We start from the raw sequence: 20,895 nt of genomic DNA, 5'->3' as shown, positions 1-20,895 counted from the left end.
TTGCCACCACAAACAGGGCTGCTATGAATATTTTTGTACAAGTGATGTTTTTACCCTTTTTCATCATCTCTTCAGGGTACAGATCCAGTAGTGTTGTTGCTGGATCAAAGGGTATGCACATTTTTGTTGCCCTTTGGACATAGTTCCAGCCTGCTCTCCAGAAAGGCTGGATGAGTTCACAGCTCCACCAGCAATGTATTAGTGTCCTAGATTTCCCCCATCCCTTCCAACATTGATCATTGTCCTTTCTGGTCATATTAGCCAGTCTGAGAGGTGTGAGGTGGTACCTCAGAGATGCTTTAATTTGCATTTCTCTAATAAGTAATGATTTAGAGCAATTTTTCATATGACTATGGATCACTTTGATTTCCTCAGCTGTAAATTGCCTTTGCATATCCTTTGACCATTTGTCAATTGGAAAATGGCCTGTTTTTTTGAAAATTTGACTCAGTTCTCTGTATGTTTTAGAAATGAGTCCTTTGTCAGAAATGTTAGTTGTAAAGATTGTTTCCCACTTTACTACATTTCTTTTGATTTTGGTTACAGTGGTTTTGTCTGTGCAAAAGCTTTTTAATTTAATGTAATCGAAATCATCTAATTGGTCTTTGGTGATGTTCTCCAACTCTTCCTTAGTCATAAACTGTTCCCCTTTCCATAGATCTGACAGGTAGACTAGTCCTTGATCTTCTAATTTGCTTATAGTATTGTTTTTTATGTCTATGTCCTGTAACCATTTGGATCTTATCTTGGTAAAGGGTGTGAGGTGTTGGTCTAATCTAAGTTTCTTCCATACTAACTTCCAATTTTCCCAGCAGTTTTTATCAAAGAGAGAGTTTTTATCCCAATAGCTGGACTTTTTGGGTTTATCAAACAGCAGATTACTATAATCGTTTCCTGCTATTGCCCCTAGTCAGTGTATAGCCTTTTTTTTTTTAATTTTTTGCAAGGAAAATGGGGTTAAGTGGCTTGCCCAAGGCCACACAGCTAGGTAATTATTATGTATCTGAGGCCAGATTTGAATTCAGGTCCTCCTGACTCCAGGGCCAGTGCTCTATCCATGGTGCCACCTAGCTGCCCCCAGTGTATACTTTTTTGTTTTAGGTTTTTGCAAGGCAAATGGGGTTAAGTGGCTTACCCAAGGCCACACAGCTAGGTAATTATTAAGTGTCTGAGACTGGATTTGAACCCAGGTACTACTGACTCCAAGGTTGGTGCTTTATCCACTACGCCACCTAGCCGCCCTGTATAGACTTTTAAAAAAACAAGTTGAACCTTGTTAAAAAGTCTCCTGGAAGAGACTTTTGAGACTCATCAGAGGTTCAGTCATAAAATTATCTCAATAGGAATATTGAGAAAGTGAGTTAGAAATATTCAGGACAGGAAGTACTCATAAGATGCTGAACTGTGGAGTAATTTCATTGGGGGAGAGTGATCTTTGTGAAGAGGGAGCTGAGAGGGAGCCCTCAGGATCCAACATCTTGTAACTTTGCAGGATAAATTAGACCTTGCTGGGGAAGAAAAGCTAATGTAATCTCAGTATAAGGATAAGTAAAGCAGGGAAAACTAGGAATGGAGGGTTGGGTTCAATTGGAAAAAGTCAGAATAGTATGTACCATTCTTTTCCCCCTGGTTTGCCATGGCTTCTACATGGTCCAGCCTGAAGATGTTCTAATCTGGAGAACAGTCAATGGTCACCATTAAAAAGCTTTGATCAAGAGACAGAAGGCCTGGGCTACTCTACTAATACTACCCCCACCCCCATTCACACTTATAAGTCAGAGGGGAAGTAACCATTTCTACTTGGCAGTGGACACCATTCCAGTGATCCAAAGTTCTCCCCAGATCCCACAATCTGAGACTGAGGTGAGTTCTATCTTGTTCCACTAATTCAGGGAGTGTGAAAATGAGGATTCCTGGCCTCTTTCCTTCAGGCCCATATCCTTTCCATGCTAATAAGTGCCAGAATCAGCCCTGGTCCTTCCTGATTACTTGTCAAAGAGTTCCTCCTGCCCTCCCACCAGCAACATAGCTGGGTAAGGGTCCAGGGAGCATGGGCCCAGCCTAAATCTGTGTGTCCACAGCACAGAAGAGGAGAGAGCAGAGAGATAGTGTGAAGACCAGTAGTTATTCTCAAATCTGAGCAGTGGAGAACGGCCACAGGGCTCAGTCAGATCAATTTAGGACTTATCTGTAGTTTCCCAGGTTTGTCTGTCTCCCCCAGGCTCTCTAGCTGTCTGCTCACTTTTTACTTATAGGTGTCCTGGACCACTTAAAACAGGCCTTATAGATTAGCGTGAATTGCTACTGAGTCTTCCAGGTATGCAGCAGTCATTGGCATGGCAATTTCAGACTAAGCATAAGTTTATAAAATGGTGGAGAAGAGAATGGTATTATGGTAACCAAACTCTGGTGAGCAGATGGTATGAGTTTAATGGAATCAGAAACATTTTATCTTATCTGGCATCTTGAAGACACATGTTTTCATGCTTGAATATATCATTTTCCAGTTCTCATAAATGAACTTCAGTTGAGCCGCTCACTGATTTCTATTAGTGGAAACAGCTATCTTAAGAAAAGTACCCAGGAAGTAGCTGGGGACTTGTAACCCACAAATGTGGGAAAACGAAAGATCCTTGTCAAAGCAGAATGAAGAGCCAAGACTTAGGTGTTAATATTTGTCCTTCATTTTTGAAGACGACCAGGGAGAGGATGCCGTGACAAGCAAGTGAAATGGATTTGAGTGAGGGGCGTCGGGCTAAGTGACCAGCTTCACTTTCTTCTCCAGAGCCATCTGGATCCAGTGGCCACATGTGAATCAGGAGGACTGGAGATGGTCCTCGATGGGAGGCAATCAGGGTTAAGTGACTTGCCCAAGATCACACAGCTGGTAAGAGTCTGAGGCTGGATTGATTTCCTGTTCTCCTGGCTCCAAGGCCAGCGCCCTATCCACTGCACATCTAGCTGCCCAGGTGTTGGTATTTGATTTATGATTAGGCATTTCCAATTCCCTCAGCCTTGTTCTAATTGGTGGGCTACTTAGCTAATAAGCAAGGAAAACATCCTGGAAGAATTGCCAAACATCTACAGGGTTGGCTCTGCAATCCTAAGTGTACAATGTGACAAGTAGAAATTACCTGAGTTGACAACTGAAAAAATATTTCCTGAATTCCATTGATTCCATGGCCACTGGTTTGAATTTCCTTGGGAAATGGGCTATCTCAAACATTCACTACTGTGACTTCATTTTCTGTGCCACAGTCCTAGGCTTTCCCAAACCACTTCCCATCCAAGACTATCTATTAACCTCTGCTCTCCTAGGGTTTGTTCCAGCCATTTTCAGCCTGGAGATGGTCTCATATTTTGCTTTGCTAATTTTCAAATACACCCTTCTTTTCCTGTATCTCCAAAGCTATGGGAGAGAAGTATGAAATGTATACCAGAGTCTACCTTAAAATGTCAATACACTCATTACTTCATGGATGAGAGTATTTCTTTCACCAGTACATCCTGCAGTCCCTCCAAACTTTCGTCTTGTGTGATTCTGAACCAACTATTCAAAAATCCTTCATTAATGAGTCAGCTGGTATACTGGAGGATTTCTGCAATTCCTTTAGATTTCTTTTAGGTTTCAATACAGCATATGAGTTGTCCATCTATTGCTTCTTATTCTCATTCCCATTACTAGTTCACCTCCTATCTTGTCAAAAATGTTTTTAATGTTTTTTTACATCACGTTACCCAAAAACCATCTTAGGAATGATGTTGCTACCTACATTAAGGCCAACAAGCTCCTTTCCATTGTACTTTGGATGACTTGTGATTTGTACTCCTACAAAAAAGTAGTCACAGCACAATAAGAATACAGGAAGTAAAGAGATGTGGTTGGGGGCAAGCATTTTGAAAATATTGCACAATTTTATCTGTGATTAGGAACAGTGGGAGCATGCCCCCTTTGACTAGGAATAATCTCATTGGTATCTTAGATCATACACTATTGCAGGAGAGAAGGAGAGAGAAAAGCACCAAAATTCCAAGCTAGAAGAGTAAGAATTAGGTGGGAAAGTAAGGAGATCACACGCCCATGTCATAAGCTGGGGCTAGCTCAGAAACACCTAGGAGGGGTGACAATGGTGGTGGGGAAAGGATAGACAATTAACTTAAAGAGAAAGGATATTTGGATATGGAAAGGCTAAACTTGGCATGAAGCTAATAAAAAAAGCCTAAGGTTAGACATGTTAGAAATAATTATAAATCTAATGAAAGAATCATCATTATTTTATTTCTTTGTGCTGAAAGGTTTACCATTAAATTTTATTGCATTATTTATTTTTATTATATTTATTATTTTTATATAAATGATTTTTATACATTACTAAAATATTCTTGTTTAAGAGTAAACATAATACCCCTCCTCCCAAAAAAGATAGACCCTCATGAGCAATAGAGAAAAAAATTAAAATTAAAATTAAAAAAATAATAGTGGGGTAGCCAGGTGGCGCAGTGGGCAGTCGGGAGCTCAAATCTGGCCCCAGACACCCAACAATCACCCAGCTGTGGGCAAGCCACCCCAACTCCATTGCCCTGCAAAACTCCCCCAAAATTAAATAAAATAATAATGATTATGATGATGATGATGATGATGAATGTGCTTCAGTCTATGTTCCAACACCACCAGCTCTGTCGCAGATGGATCACATTCTTTAGGATAAGTCCATCACAAAAGCTACTTCCATATTTTTCCACCGTTGCCATTGCTGATCGCAACTCCCTCCATTCATACCTCCCTACTATACTATATACTATATTTTCTCTCTCCTTTCATTCTGTCCCTCTTCTTAAATGTGCTGTAGGGTAGCTGAGTGGCACAGCAGACTGACCACTGGCCCTGGGGCCAAGAGACCCCGAGCCTACATACCACCCCTAAGGCCCAGCAACTGCCTGGCCTTGTGGTCCTAGACAGGCCACCCAATACCAGCCCCTTGCAAGAAGTAAAAAAGAAAATGTGTTATGTCTGACCCACTCTCCCCATATATATTGCATTATTTAGTATTCAATTCTGAGTTATTTTGTGACCAACTACAATTCCAAAGGACTACTGATAATGTGTACTACCCATACTTCAGGAAGTATGCTACTTCTTGACAGATAAGTGATGGATTTAGGGTGCAAGAATTTCTTCCTTATCTAAACATATTTGTTTTTAAAAAGGTTTGGTTTTTCTTTTTTTTTTTTCCCAGTGGAGAGGTGGCAAAAAAGGTGGATTTTTTTAAAATTTAAGGCAATGGGGTTGAGTAACTTGCCCAAGGTCACACAGCTAGGCAATTATTAAGTGTCTGAGGCTGGATTTGTTCTCAGGTCCACCTGACTCTAGCGCCTCCTAGCTTCCCCTGTGAATTTTTATTAATGGAAAAAAAATTAAGTTAAAAAAGTTATTTTGACCAAATTTCTATCTTTTAAAGCAGATTCATAAGTTAGGGACTATTAGTTCTATTCTCAGACTACTCACATCCAAGTATCATAATTGCTGCCAAAAATGTTTTCTGGACACTTGGATATTTAACAAAGTAAAAAAACCTAAGTTAAACTTTCCTCTTTTTCATTGTACACCTAGGGTTAATTCTGCAGTGTACAGTTTCTGGTACCTGGTGAGGGCTGCACGCCTACTGAAGGCACTCCCACATTCATCACATATGTAAGGTTTCTCTCCAGTATGAATTCTCTGATGTTGAGTGAGGAATGTCTTCCGACTAAAGGGTTTCCCACACTCACTACATATATATGGTTTCTCTCCAGTATGAGTTCTCTAAGAAAGGGATGAGCTCTGGCTGAAAGCTTTCCCACACTGATTACATTTGTAGGGTTTCCCTCCAGGATATGTTTTCTGATGTGAAAAAAGAGCTGAGTTCAGTCGGAAGGCTTTCCCACATTCACTGCATTTATAGGGTTTTTCTCTTGTGTGTGTTTGCTGATGTCAAGTAAGGGTTGAATTCTGGCTAAAGAGTTTTCCACATTCACTACATAAATAGGGTTTTTCTCTAGTATGAATTCTCTGATGGGAGTAAAGGGCTGAGCTTTGTCTGAAAGCTTTCCCACTACACTCATAAGGTTTCTCTCCAGTATGAGTTTTTCGATGCTGTGTGAGGACTGAGTAGTATCTGAAGGCTTTTTCACATTCCCTGCATTCATAAGGTTTCGCTCCAGTATGAATTCTCTGATGTTACATAAGGGAGGAGCAGTACCTGAAGGTTTTCCCACAGTCACTACATTCATACAGTTTTTCTCCAGTATGGGTTCTCTGATGTTCAATAATATATGTGCTCCGACTAAAAGCTTTTCCACATTCGTTGCATTCATAGGGTTTCTCTCCAGTGTGAGTTTGCATGTGTTGAGTGAGGGATGCATGGTAACTAAAGGCCTTCCCACATTCACTGCATGTATAGGGCTTCTCTCCAGTATGAGTTCTCTTATGAGAATAAAGAAATGAGATCTGGCTGAAGGCCTTTCCACATTCATTACATTCATACGGTTTCTCACCAGTATGGATTCTCTGTGCTCTGGCTAAAGGTCTTCCCACATTGATTACATTCATAGGATTTTTCTCCAGTATGGATTCTCTGGTGCTTAGGTTGGTCTGAAATCTGCCTGAGGCTATTTCCATGTATCTCACAGTTATGGGATCTCGAATTATCTTCAGGAATTCTCTGCTGTGTCACAAAGTGCTCTTCAAATCCACTACAATCGGAGACTCTCTCCTCAGAGGCAATTTTCTTGTGTGTGATTGTTGTTTGCCTCAAATGTCCCTCTGTAGTTCTCTGTTCCCTCTCAAATTTGCTCTCACATTCCGGGGTTTCTTTCAACTTGGATTTTGAGGAACCATTCTTAGCAATTACTCCCTGAGGTGATCTTTCTTCAGAACCATTGCATTTTAGAGATAAGCCCTTGGTCTTGATCTTGATTTCCCAGGCTAAAAGAAATTAAAAAATTATGAAATATCTGTGCTCTGTTGAGAAAAAGGAAATTGCTGTGGTGAGATGGGGATAATGAAGCCGAAAACGATGTTTATCAGTATTCTATGGCTTTGGAAACTCTCCAATAAAACCCATGCAACTAGGAAGATCACAAGGAGAAGTGGATTGAGGGTCAAAGATCTAGTGTTTGGAGAATAAAATTCATGCAGAAAAGTGGGCTGGGAGGGGGAAAAGTAATGAGTGGACAGGTTAAACTGAGGAATTGTATATAAAAAAATAGAATGTAGTCAATAACATTGTCTCCCTAAATGTTCTCCTGGTTACCTCCAGTCTATCCTGAACATTGCTATCAATTTAATTTGCTGAAAATATCAATTTTATTAACCCTATCCTTTGTTAAAATTCCTCTGATGGTTTCCCAGCTATAGGATAAAGATGAAACTCAACCTGAAATTCAAAAGATGTGCCATAATCTGGTGCAACAGCACCGATCTAATCCTATCTATCACTGCTCTCCAACATATGCTGCAGTTCACCCATACTGGAGCTGATCTCTCATGCCTTGGGGTCTTCCTTTACCTGCTGGGTTCTTTGCCTTTCCCTTTCTTTTCCATCTACTTAAATCTTACCCACTTTTCAGAACCCAACTTAAGTTCCATCTCCTTCCACGAAGTCTTACTGAACCATTGGAGCCTAAAGATTTCCTCCCCTTCCTTTTGAGACATTGTATAACAGCTGATCAAGGGTCAAGTGTCTGAGGCTGGATTCGAATTCTCATTCTCCTGATTCCCAGGTCAGTACTCTATCCATTGCATCACCTAATTGCCCTTACTAGCTGTGTGACTTTGGGTAAGTCATTTAACCCTGATTGCCTCACTTCCAGGACCATCTCCAGTCATCCTGGTCTATATCTGAGCCCTGGACCAGATGGCTCTGGAGGAGAAAGTGAGGCTGGTGATTTAGCACAGCTCCCCCTCACTCAAATCTAATTCACATGTTTGTCATGGTTCACCTTCCTGATATCATGATCTCCTTTGAGAACAAAGGACAAACATCATCATAACACGATATCCAAATCACTATGAGAAATTAATCCTGTCTTCTAGATGTTTCATATGCAGGGTGGGGAATAAATCAGAAGTACTCAGTAAATACCAGATGAATCAGAAGGTAGCTTGGCACGGAAGGCAGAGTAACAATATTATTGTTATTTTTTAAAAAGATAAGTGTAAATAAAAGGCTAAAGGTTTCTCCTGAGCCTGATGCCAGAGTAACTACCTAATGGAGCAATCAACTGTTTGAGTCCTAAATAGTGGCGAACATAGGAGACAGGCTCACAGAGTCAAGAATCTAGAATTGGAAAGGCATTTTGAGGCCATCCAACTGAGGAAACTTGGGCTCAGGGGGTGAACAATGACTTGGTGTCAGGAGATACCTGAGTTCAAATCAAGCCACTGACACTAATTGTGTGACCACAGACAAGTCATTTTATCTATAGAAACCTCAATTTTTTTTTTCATCTGCAAAATGAGGGTTATTATTGAGTTGCAAGGATCCTAGGGTTTTTGTGAATATATAAAGCAGCTTGCCAACCTCACAGTGAATATAATTGTCAGTTATTACTATGATTATTTTATTTAAGAAGCATAAGGTACATCTTCTTGCTCTAGGAGTTTATAATCTACCTGGAGAAAACATACTAGCAAACATAAAACAAGGTAGAAGGGGGCAATTAGGTGGTGCAGTGGATAGAGCACCAGCTCTGGAGTCAGGAGGACCTGAGTTCAAATCTGGTCTCAGCCACTTAATACTTATAAGATTACTAGTTTGGGCAAGCCTTAACTCATTGCCCCCCCACCCCCCATACACACACACACACACACACACACACACACACACAAACACACAGACAGTAAATAAGGTAGGGCAATCATACAATCAGGTATGAAATCAAAGACAAAAGTTACACAGCTTGGCGTAAGGTGGTCAATATTAGGTAGTTTCATTCACTAAATATTTATTAAAAAGCTACTTCATGCAGTAAAGGAAAGCTTCCTAGAAAAAACCTAACTTGGGCTTTAAATGAAGGGAAAACTTGAAAAGTCATGGATAATCTGGGGTGGGGGGGCTGAAGGGATAATAACTCGTGCTCACACAGAATTTTGCAGCCTAAAAATTGACTTCCTCACACAACCCAAGGAGAAAAGTCAAGGACAAATGTGAGGAAGAGCCTGTTGGGCAGAAGAGGGAAATTAGGTGGTGGCTGTTGTGCAGTTGTTTTTGACTCTCTGGGACCTCCTTTGGGATAATGTGCTTACTATTCCCTTCTCCAGCTCATTTTACAGATAAGGAAACTGAGGCACACAGTGAAGGGACTTGGCCAGGGTCACATGATGAGGGAAGTGTCCAAGGCTAGGTTTGAACTCAGAAAGATGAATCTTCCTAATTTCATGTCTGGTACACTGCAGTGCCACCTGGCTGCAAATAAAGTTGGGATTGGGATGAGGTCAAATTATGGAGGGCTTTGAAAACCAGGGAGTCAGGGTCTATTTCAGGGAATCTAGGGAAGATGTAGATTAAGACACCAGCCAATATGGTGAATTTGGGTAGCAATAACAGGGGAGAAAGCAAAAAAATCCATTGGTCACTGAGTGTGTACGTAGCATAAAGAAGATAAAAGGTTCAAGGAAGATTCCTCATAGTTTCTAGCCTGAATAAAAAGAATACTGGTGGGGCGGCTAGGTGGTGCAGTGGATAGAGCACCAGCCCTGGAGTCAGGAGTACCTGGGTTCAAATCCAGTCTCAGACACTTAATAATTACCTATCTGTGTGGCCTTGGGCAAGCCACTTAACCCCATTGCCTTGCAAAAAAGTGAAAATAAAAATAAAAATAAAAAGAATGCTGGTACTGTGGTATGCCTTTTGCTATTATTGTTGTAGTTTTACTTAATATGTGCAAGATGCAATCTCTCTCACTCTCTTCCCCCATCCCCTCAAAAAAAATCCTTTTGGATTTGGGGTTGTGGTGAATGTGATACAAAGTAAATATAAAGTTTTGTAATTTTGAATGTTTTAGATATGAAGTATTCAGAATAAGATGGTCATAACTATTTCTTATAATAGGAATGTATATCTGAACTACATTTACCCCAAAGGGAGGAAGTAGCCCCTGAAGAGCAATGGGGCCTCAGGCTGGGCAAGGTAGATTATCTATACCAGGAAATTGAGTTTTAAAGACATAAGGGAACATTTCTGGTCTAAACAGCATATCTAGAAAGGAGAGAAAATCCAGGATGAGCTGATGGCCCTGGAAATTCTATAACAAACTAACTGTTAGAACAAGGGTTAGAGAGAGGAGACTTTATTTAGGCCTTATAAGAACCCAAGATAGGAGTACTAAAATGACTTTTCAGGGGACAAAGGAGACTAAAGGAGATCGAGGAAATCGATCTGGAGTGAAAATGGGGGAAGCCAGCAAGATGAGATTTTGAGGTCAGACACCAGAGAAGGGACCTCTGGGCTGGAAAGCAGAGAGGTGACCCAGCACCGAGGAGCTCCCTTTGCCAGCAGGGGTAGAGGACCTTCCTTTACTGCCCTGGTTTAAACTCTTGTCCTCCTCAAACCTCTCATACTCTAGTTAAGATTAAATTAATCAAATGAGATTATTTGTAAAGCATTTGCAAATATCAAAGAGCTAAATAAATCCTGCTTATTGTCATCATTACTTGAATTGGGGCCTGAAAAGTATAGGCCGGGAAAAAGTGAAGAATCCCATGAACCCAGGGAGGAAGGGGCTTTCTTAGCCCACTCCTCAGAAGCCTTGCCATGTTGAGGTGGGCTTGTGGCCTAACTTTGCTAGATCCTACCATCCTGTTAAGAAAGGCTAACAAAGGAACTGCTTTTATTCTGCACATAAAGGAGCCAAGGGATAGAATTTCACAGGATGATGGGCTAGCACACTCTGTAGTGCTTAAGGTAAACCCCAAGCCAACAGGACCATAAGAGAGATCATTGAAGTTTATGATTCAACATCGGTTAGAAGAGGAACAAGTAGGGAAATTCTAGACAGAAACTGCCAGCATAAAGTGTGTATATGATGTGTGTGTGTGTGTGTGTGTGTGTATGCATTTATATATTTACATATGACATTCAGTCATGTCCAATTTTTCCTGACCCCACTTGGGGTTTTTTATTTTTTATTTTTTTCACTTGGGGTTTTCTTGGCAGAGACACTGGAGGGTTTTTTCCATTTCCTTCTCCAACTCATTTTATGGATAAGGAAACTGAGGCAAACAGGGTGAAGTGACTTGTCCAGGGTCACAGCTAGGAAGTGTCTGAGGCTGGATTTGAACTCTGGAAGATGAGTCCTCCTGACTCCAAGTCCAATTCTCCATTTTCTGTGCCATCTAGCTGCTCTTCTAATATGTATACATACATAGTATAGAATATGGATTTATTTAGAAAAAACTCAGTGAGAACAAAGAAAGACTAGGGGTGAGTGTTGCTTCATAAGACGGTAAAGTGCAGCAGAAGATTAAAAATAAATCTGTCTTAAGCTTGGTGTGAAACCCAGCTAAGTCGCATCATCTTGGAAGTATTTATAGATGAAACTGGATAATATTAAAAGAGATCAAGAAAGATATTATACAGCAAGCTTAAACAGAGATAACAAACCTAATAATTCTGCAGCACCCCCTTCACTCAAATCCAATTAACATGCATGTCAAGGCATCACCTCCTTGATGTCACGGTCTTCTTCAAGAACAAAGGACAAACATCATCATCACTTTCCCTATCCAAGAGTTACTTAGTCCTTCATTTTTTAATAAAGCCCACCTCCAATCACCTTAACCAATTAGACTTGACAGCTGTTGATGAGTCACCTACTATTTTGATGGTACATAAATTGTGAGTCGCTGCCAGGATTACCTTTAGTTTAAGAGAGAAGATCAAATGACCATTCTCTTATTAATAACCTACTTGTCTTACTTTTTTTTTATTTAAGGCAATGGGGTTAAGTGACTTGCTCAAGGTCTGAGACTGGATTTGAACTCAGGCATTCCTGACTCCAGGGCTGGTGCTCTATCCCCTGTGCCACCTAGCTGCCCCTTGCTGGTCTTATTTTTTTTTTTTGCAAGGCAAATGGGGCTAAGTGGCTTGCCCAAGGCCACACAGCTAGGTAATTATTAAGTGTCTGAGACTGGATTTGAACTCAGGTACTCCTGACTCCAGGGCCAGTGCTCTATATCCACTATACTACCTAGCCACCCTGGTCTTATTAATAAAATGATTAAATTAACCAGAAATTATGTCTCTTGAATCATTTTAAAGGTCACCCTCCTTGCCCCTTCTCACACTGGTCTCCCCACAAAGCTGAGCCTCCTCTTGCCTGGAGAGTGACATCCTTGTCTTCCTCCCTAGGCAAAGATTCTGCCTCCTCTCTTCACCCACTGCTATGTGCTCCCTGCTCCTGGTCTTGGTCACCACAAAGCTTTCCTTCCCGTAGATTGTGCTTCTATCAAGCCTTTAGTATATTCTGAGATGGGTGACTGTTATTCTCCAATCTGTTTTATCTCCCCCGATCAGTCCCTTGGTCTTTTTCATCCCTCTATATATTTGACAGCATCTAGCACAGGTCTATGTCTATAGTAGGGTTTTACATTGAACCCTGAGAGTAAGGATGATAAAGACATAGCAGAGAATTGTCTAAACAAAGACCTAGAATAGTGGAAAGAAACGATCTCTAGTATTAAGGTAGAAAGGTCATCTCTGGAAGTTTAACTTTTAAGTTTAAAATGGCAAAACTTCAGCTAGAATAGACTTGTATGAAGGGAGCTCAGTTTCTTGCTCAGATCTCATCAACATAAGCAAGGTCTCCCCCACCCGGGCAGCAGGATTGTCATCAGCAGGATTGTCATCATCCCTGACACACCTGAGCAGAGGTCTTGCAGGACTCCTCTCTGCAGCTTCCACGGCTTACCCCCTTGCTCCAGATGAGAGACCACCTCATGTTTGGCAAGAATAAGCCCTGTTTGTGGGAAGAGAAATGAGATGGGTCTGTTTATGCTTTGAGATAAAGAGCCAGCCTGAAGCTCAACCCCAGTCCCCTGGGCTTCAGGGAAGAGTGGACTTGACAGGGACCTGAGGGCAGCAGGTGGGGAGCAGGGGATGGCCACGACTGAGTTTCCTGGAAGGGTTTATGTCTCAGAAAGATAATGAGCTTGTCTGTTGACAGCAGGACAGGAGCTTGCCCCCTATGGGGAATCTGCATTGTGAAGGACAATGGAGGATAGTCTTCAGACCAGCAGGACAATGAAGCTACCAGATGCTGATGAAGTCTTCCACACAGACCTTTCTCCTGGGAGCAGGAAGCAGAAGCACCTCATGTAAAGACTAAAAAGTAACTGGGCCTTGAAATCACAAGAGCAGCAATTAAGAGCTAGGAAGAATCTGAGGAAAATAGGAAGGTCAGTTCCTTCATTTTGCAGATGAGGGAACTAAGGCAGCAGCTTTGATGTATCTGAGGTAAGAACTGAACTCAGGTGACCCTGGCTACAATTTCAACTCTGAGCTGTCCTGAACCCCAGCATCAAGGACAGAGAGGCCTCCTAGAAGCCCCACTAACAACAATTGCAAGGGCCCACTTGCCCCAAAGGACCCATTCGGGGCTACAGAGGAACCCATCCATACCCAGTGAGAGCAGGTTCCTGTAATTCTCCAGCATCACATCCTGGTAGAGGTCCCTCTGTGCAGGGTCCAGCAGCCCCCATTCATCCTGGCTGAAGTCCACGGCCACATCCTGGAAGGTCACTGGCTCCTGAAACATCACATACAAGCCACTTCCCCTGGGACCATCCCCAGCATGACCCCACAGGGGAAGGAGTCAATAGAGAAGTGGAAGGGGACAATAGAGGACACTGAATCCACCATGGACAACTCTGATCTCCCCCAGGACAGATTGGAGATGAATCCACTTTCCTTAATTCTCTTCTCAGGCTAAACAGCCTCAGTTCCTTCCATTACTTTTCACTGGATGTGAACCTTGAATAAGGTAGCACATGGAGTCTGCCAGGGCAGAGGACAGGGTGATCACACCTCCGTCCATATCCTTGAAAGCTTCTGGAGATGGGACTAGAGTAAGGCTAGGCCAGGCCGGTTAAGTGGACAGAGGCTGCGCAGTCAAGAGGGAAATGGGCTTACGCTAACCTTGGCCTAGCAGAGTGAGTTTATACCAGGGAAGGGGGCTCTACAACCTGCTGCCCCTTGCCTGTGTATTTCTGACTACTATTTCTGATACAGAACAGAAAGGACGACCTTCCTATGTGTTGTCCAGAAGACCTGGGCATAAGATGGTACCATTGACAGTTTCTAGACCAGAGAAGATAGATTTTAACAAGCAAATTAACTGGTATCCACTGAATTCTCTTTGCTCAATTTTTTTTATCTTTTCTGTTCTAAATCTTGTTGGTTCTTCAGTCTATGACTGCAGATGATAAAGTGCTAAATTCCCTTAAAATCATCAACAGATTATGAACAGAGAAGAGCCTTGGACTTTGTCCAAGGTTACTTGCAGTGGTGTCTTTCCGGGGGTGACAGGACAAGCAAGGTTTGCACAGGCAGTGAATGAGGATGTGTTCTTCTAATCACCTGTCTACACAAATCCCTACAACAGTAAAGCAGTTTTGTTCCAGGCAGGCCTGTTAATGATGTCTCCCTCCTTGGGGGGTGGGCGGGGGAATGGGAGGCAGAAGGAAAAGGGCTCTGCCCCCTCCCAGTTATCTTTCATCCCTCAAGCATTGGGAGTTACCTGTGTGTGAACTAGATGGAGGGCTGCCTCCAGGGCTGGGAAGCTCTGACTCTGACCTGGACAAGCCACTTAACCTTGTGGTTCTCTAAGGCCCTTAAACTGTGGAGAGGGTGCTGACTCACAGTGATGCAGGTACTTATCTCTTCACTAACTTGATGTGTGTGTCCACACACACCCCTTAAAGACAGTAGCCCCCAAATCCTGTGCTGAAATGCCTGGGGTAGAGGAGTGGAGGTGGAAGGTCCTGTGCCATCAAAGCTGCCCTGATACCCTTTCCCAGAAACCTCAGCAGGGCGGCAACTGTAGACAGATGAGCTATGGGCAGGGAGAAGAGGGCAGCCAAGGTCCTGTGATCTTGTCCCTTTGGGCCCTCATCAACACCTCCACTGTCTAGATGTGCTATCACAGAAGAAGTCTCAGGGAACACATCTTTTATCAATTATATTACACTTCCCACACTCAGCAGATGATTTTACTTCTTCTTTAAAAAAAAAAGCTGAGCATATGAATGTAATAAGATTACTGTACCATGGGGACGAGCATGGAGAATGCAAAGAAATATGGGAAGACATGCATGAAGTGATGCCCAGTGATGCAAGCACAGTCAAAAAAAACAACAGCTGTTATTCTCACGACTATGTAAATGAAGGACCCTCTAAACAACCAGAATAGTGACCCCGAAGTCCAGAACAAAGATGCTACTGCCCTGAGAAGGCTCTAAACCTGTCTGGAGGTGAGAACCATCAGCCCAAGGACACAGTTTGACTTCATTTGTTTTGGGGAGTGGTCCCTGGGGAGGATTCCACCAAGGTCACATTGTGGTTTATGCAGTGAGTCATACAGTGAAAACAAATTTTATCAATCCCAGAACAGCCTTTACTGTTTGCTAATTCATTTGGTTCTGCTGTGTTAAAATCTAAGTTTGAAGTTATATTTTACCCTGTTGTTTATTCAGTTTATAATAAAAAATGTTTTTTAAAAAAAACAAATGTTTGTTGACTTCAACCAAAGATAGTCATAGGTCAGTCCCAAAGCAAGAAGGACTCTGATTTGGTTTCCCTGTCTTGTTTCTCCCTTCTGTAGGTCATCTGATAAATTGCTGCTGATGTGATAATCCTGAAGCTCAGGGGTGACCACTACACTCCCCTGCTCAAGAAATGCTTATAGCTCCCTACTACCTCTAGGATGAAATTCAAAACAATGAAAGACCATCACCTTGGGCGTCCAGCCAGCCTCTCCAGTATGATCACAGAAATACACTTTAATCCAATGAAGAACTTGCTGTTTGTCATACCAAACCTTCCACTCCGCAATGTACCTTGGCCCAGACCAAGTAGCATCTTCTTTAGGAAACCTTTCCCAATCCCCGATGCCAGAACCTCCCGCCACCCTAGAAATGATCCTGGATTCACTTTAGCCATTTAATGTGCCTGTCCATGTCTCCCCTGTGGATCCTAAGACCTTGAGACTATGGACTGTTTCATTCACTGTAGTTGGATGCCCAGTACCTCACATATAGTAGGTACTGATTGGTCATGGTCATCAAAATGGTCATCAGGGGAACATCCCCCTGATGCTGCTCCAACCTCCCACAGTGTCCCCAAATTCTCCCCAGTGATTCTCATCAGGTGAATGACAATCAAAGGCACAGACAGAGGAGACGGTATGGGGGGGGGGGCTCTCATGTAGGCCACAGCAAGGAGGCCAGTACAGCTGGAAAGTAGAGGACTTGATGGGGACAAACCTGGAGAAGGTTGGAGTCAGATGGTAAAATGTTTCAATGGAGGAGTTTGCCTTTTACCCCAGACCCATGACCTGGGTCTGGAATACAGAAGACCTGAGTCCCAATCCAGCCTCAGACATTTACTAAGTGTATGACCTTGGACAAGTCAATTTACCTGTCTCCCTCAGTTACTTCATTTGTAAATGGAGGAACCACTCAGGACTGTAGTGAGGATTAAATGAGATGGTTGCAAAGTGCTCAGCATACAACAGGTGCTTCATAATTGTTTGATCCCTTTCCCTATAAGGAGCCATGGTCTGATTGAAGCTTATTATAATGTCACTTTGGCAACTGTTAAAAAGGATGGCTTGGTGGAGAAGGACCCAGATCCAACAAAGAGACCATCTCAATGGTCTAGAGTCAGGCTAGGGGTGGGTATGACTTTCCCACAGAGAGGGATAAGCAACACTGAGAAGCAAGGATCAACAAGGCTTGGGAAATAATTTGGGGACTGGGAATCTGAGGCTTGAGCCGGCAGACAGGGCTTAGGAGGAAGGACAATCAGGTCAAATAGAATTCACTGTTGAATATGCTGCTTTTGAATCCCTTTGCTCCCGAGTCCATCCCTGTTCATGCATCACAAACCCCCAAGCCTGGTCTAGCCCCATCCACCTTTTCTACTCTTTCTCAGGGAAGCTGTAGCCCCTCAGGGTCCTTCTCTAATGGATTTTATCAGACCCTTTCCATTGGCTATACCAAACCGACACCCATACCTCATCCCTCCCCCTAGACAGAAGGCTTTCCCTCCTACTTTACTGAGATGATTATGGATAATGCTAATTTAATCAAGTCCCTTATTATGCTGAGTCATAATCTGCCTTCATCTGATGGTCTGTATTCTCTGAAATCAAAAAGAAAAAAAAAATCTAACCAACTGTTTCCAGAAGGCAACTCTTGAAGGGTTTCCTCAAACTGCATGTGGCAGGCACTGGACAAGTACCAGAAGGCTGGATGAATGAATGTTGAGTGAAGGGGAACCCCCGGAGGGAAGCTGCCAAAACAAATGAGGCACCATCTCCCATCCTTGTGGAGGTCACCACTTGCCAGAAGTGTCATCATAAGAATGGTGGAACAAATGCTGGACTTGGGAGTCAAGAGAAATGGGTTCATATCTTAGAAACTTACTAGTAGTTGCCCACTCTGAACCTGAGTCTCTTCATCTGTAAGGGGGAGAATTTCTGAAAGTACCAACCTCTTGAAGTTATTAAATTCAATGAACATTCACTGACTACCAGTCCTACAGAAGAAGCTATGCCTTGTGGGGAGCATCAGCGACAATGTTTACATAAAGTGCTTTATAAACCTTAATATGTTACGGAAATGTCAGTTCATTAGCAGGATTTTGTCTTTAAGTGGATCCCCAGTTTCCTGGGGAAGGAGAATTGGGTCTCAATTCTCTAGGTTGATTTTAGCAGGGCAGAGATACTACAGGATAAAGAAGAAAAATGTAGGTGATATGGAGATGCCATTTTGGGCAAAAAAAGACTCTTCCCTCCTCCAACTCACCTGGGATCCAGAAGTTAGGAACCTAGTTGCCATTCCCTCTTCCTCCTCTCTTCTGGTGTCCCTTCTTGAAGAAAGGGCAAAATTTTCAGAAGATAGAACTAAGACATAAGAAAGGAGACAAGAGAGATAGGCTAGACACACACACACACACACACACACACACACACACACAAACTTCTGGGGTATGACTCCTTTCTTATTCAATTCCCGGGGTCATCAGTGAGGATGGTGGGCCAGGCTTGGAAGGACAGAGGTAGGGTTTGAGATTCAGAACAAAGAGGTTGAATTATCAGCTCTATGAATGCAAAACTAACACACATTACTGAAAACATCTATACCTCAGGGTTTTAAAATTTTATTTAGTTTTTTTTTAGTAGTGTCTGCCTTCCTTCCAAGCTCCAGATAAAGACAATATAAAATCTCAAAAGAGACAAATGAAAAGCTAAAGTAAGAGATTATTGAATGAAGACTAGGAGGGCAAGAGCTGGGGAAAGGCTGGGCTTCCAAAGGGTGGTGAGAGAGCACCCCCAGGTGGATATACTCCCCATTAAGGCTTCAGAGAATACATTGCTGCAAACAGATTTATGCAGTAATCTTTGTCCAGGGAGACCTTCTACTTCCTCATTCTATGCAAGGACCCCTTCTCCCTTCCCTCTGATTTGTCTGTATTCTCACTTGTCCTTTCAAGCAGATGGTTCAGACAGTCCAAGGTCATGGCCTACTTATTCACCTTTCCCGAAAAATGAACAAAAACAGCTCCCTGGGCTCTGTCTGAAGAGTCCTCAGGAGGTAACTCCTCTTTGAATGGGTCAATCTGAAATAAAGAGGACTACCAGAGTAGCAATGAGGGTCTTTAATCGAGGCACACTGCCCAGCTCCTGAGTAAGGGTGTGCCCAAGAAGACCAGAAGAGTGGGGTTTAAATACACTTCAACAGAGAGGGAGTCTCATGGGAAGGACTGCCAGGAGAAGCTGTTATGTAAGATGTTCTGCATTACCAACCTAAAGTCCATTGAGAAGGCGGAGGGAGGCCAGGGAGAAGTGGGGGATGGAGAGTGGAAGAAGAGAGGAGGACAGAAGGCTTCAGGTCTGGCTACTGGGAGTTTCCAGAGAAATCACAAGACTTGGCCCAGCTTGTCTGAACATGCTCTGATCATGGGGTCGGGGACAGGGACCCCCCCTCTGATGGCTGCATGCCACAAGGGAAAGAAAGGGAGGAAGAAAAGGAAAGGGGGAGAGAAAAAGAGACAGAGAAGGGAGACAGTGAAAGAGAAAGAGAGAGAGAAGGAGAAGAAGGAATAAGAGGGAGCAAGAGAGACAGAAACAGAGAGAGGAAAGGATGAAGAGAGGAGAGAACAAGAGGGAGCAAGAGAGACAGAAACAGAGAGAGGAAAGGATGAAGAGAGGAGAGAACAAGAGGGAGCAAGAGAGACAGAAACAGAGAGAGGAAAGGATGAAGAGAGGAGAGAACAAGAGGGAGCAAGAGAGACAGAAACAGAGAGAGGAAAGGATGAAGAGAGGAGAGAACAAGAGGGAGCAAGAGAGACAGAAACAGAGAGAGGAAAGGATGAAGAGAGGAGAGAACAAGAGGGAGCAAGAGAGACAGAAACAGAGAGAGGAAAGGATGAAGAGAGGAGAGAACAAGAGGGAGCAAGAGAGACAGAAACAGAGAAAGACAGAGGAACAGGGAGAAAGAGAGACACGCAAAGAGACAGAGGGAGAGAGACAGAAAATAAAAGAGGGCAGGAGAGACATAGAAACAGTGGGGAGGGAAAGAGAGAGAGGGACAGGGAGATAGAGAGAATAAGAGGATTATTTTGTTCCCTATGCAACCAACCATTGCTTGTAACTACAATTTCACATTAACAAAAGAAAGCACATTAGATGGTAAAAAGACAAAACTCTGATTGTGAAAATCTAATTACAATAATAAATAAAATAATTTATACAAAAAAAAAGAATAAGAGAGAGGAGAGACACAGAAACAGAGGAAAGGAGGAGGGGGAAGAGAGACAGCAAGCCCGGGGGAAGGGGGAGGGGCGGCGGCCCTGGGAGGACCACCCACGCTGAGCGCTCCCACAAGGCACAGGCTCAGCCCGGCCTCCAGGGCGCGCGCGCGCACCTGGCCACACCCACCACAACACACCCAGGAAGTGCGCGCGCAGTGACACACCTGGTCACAAACACCCAGAGGAAAGCCCCTCCCCCATCCCCACACGCATGTGCGCACGCGCGCGCGCGCCCTGCGCCTCGGGGCCGCGCGCTCTCACAAGGAGCTCACCTCCAGGCCTGCACAGAAAAGGCCGCGGGACTACATTTCCCAGAATGCTCCAGGAGGGACGCGGGAGGGTCCATTTCCCAGAAGTCCCCGCGGACTCCCCCTCTCTTCCCCTCTCTCCCTCCTCAGTCCTCGGGCGCAGGGCGGGGCGGGAGCCACGCCCCCGGGTCCTCGCGCGCAGGCGCGCCGCTCCTCCCCGGACCTCGCCCACTTCCCCCCCAGCCTGGAAGAGCCCCGTATCCGCCCACGCCGCCACGTGCCACAGAGAGGCCCCCCCAGACCCTCGGGGCCCTCACCCTGGAGAAGGTTCTGGAAAGGCCCGGTATATAGATGGGACAAATTCCCTCGTAGTTCCAAAAGAATGTCGGAGCATCAGCATCCTCAGGGGGAAACTGAGGAAAACCTAAAAAGCAAGGCAGATCGTGGCACCCCGAAGGCCTGCCTCGTCCTTAGGAAATGGCCAGCTAGGGCACATGGGCATGGTGGCGGCTGCGGGAAGACGGGCTCGTAGCTCACCGCCGGTCTCCAGTCCGGGGACAGCTCAAAGCCTCTGG

General features: G+C 43.7%; 1 pseudogene; it reads right to left on the bottom strand.

Moving 5' to 3' along the window:
• Positions 1 to 4,290: 4,290 nt before the first annotated feature.
• On the bottom strand, positions 4,291 to 20,426 carry LOC141509343 (uncharacterized; annotated as a pseudogene).
• Between the last annotated feature and the right edge of the window lie 469 nt (positions 20,427 to 20,895).

Source organism: Macrotis lagotis, chromosome 1, assembly GCF_037893015.1.
Source record: "Macrotis lagotis isolate mMagLag1 chromosome 1, bilby.v1.9.chrom.fasta, whole genome shotgun sequence".
Taxonomy (NCBI): Eukaryota; Metazoa; Chordata; class Mammalia; order Peramelemorphia; family Peramelidae; genus Macrotis; species Macrotis lagotis.
Note: the sequence above shows the minus strand (reverse complement) of the source record. Positions and strands in the feature narration are given on the sequence as shown.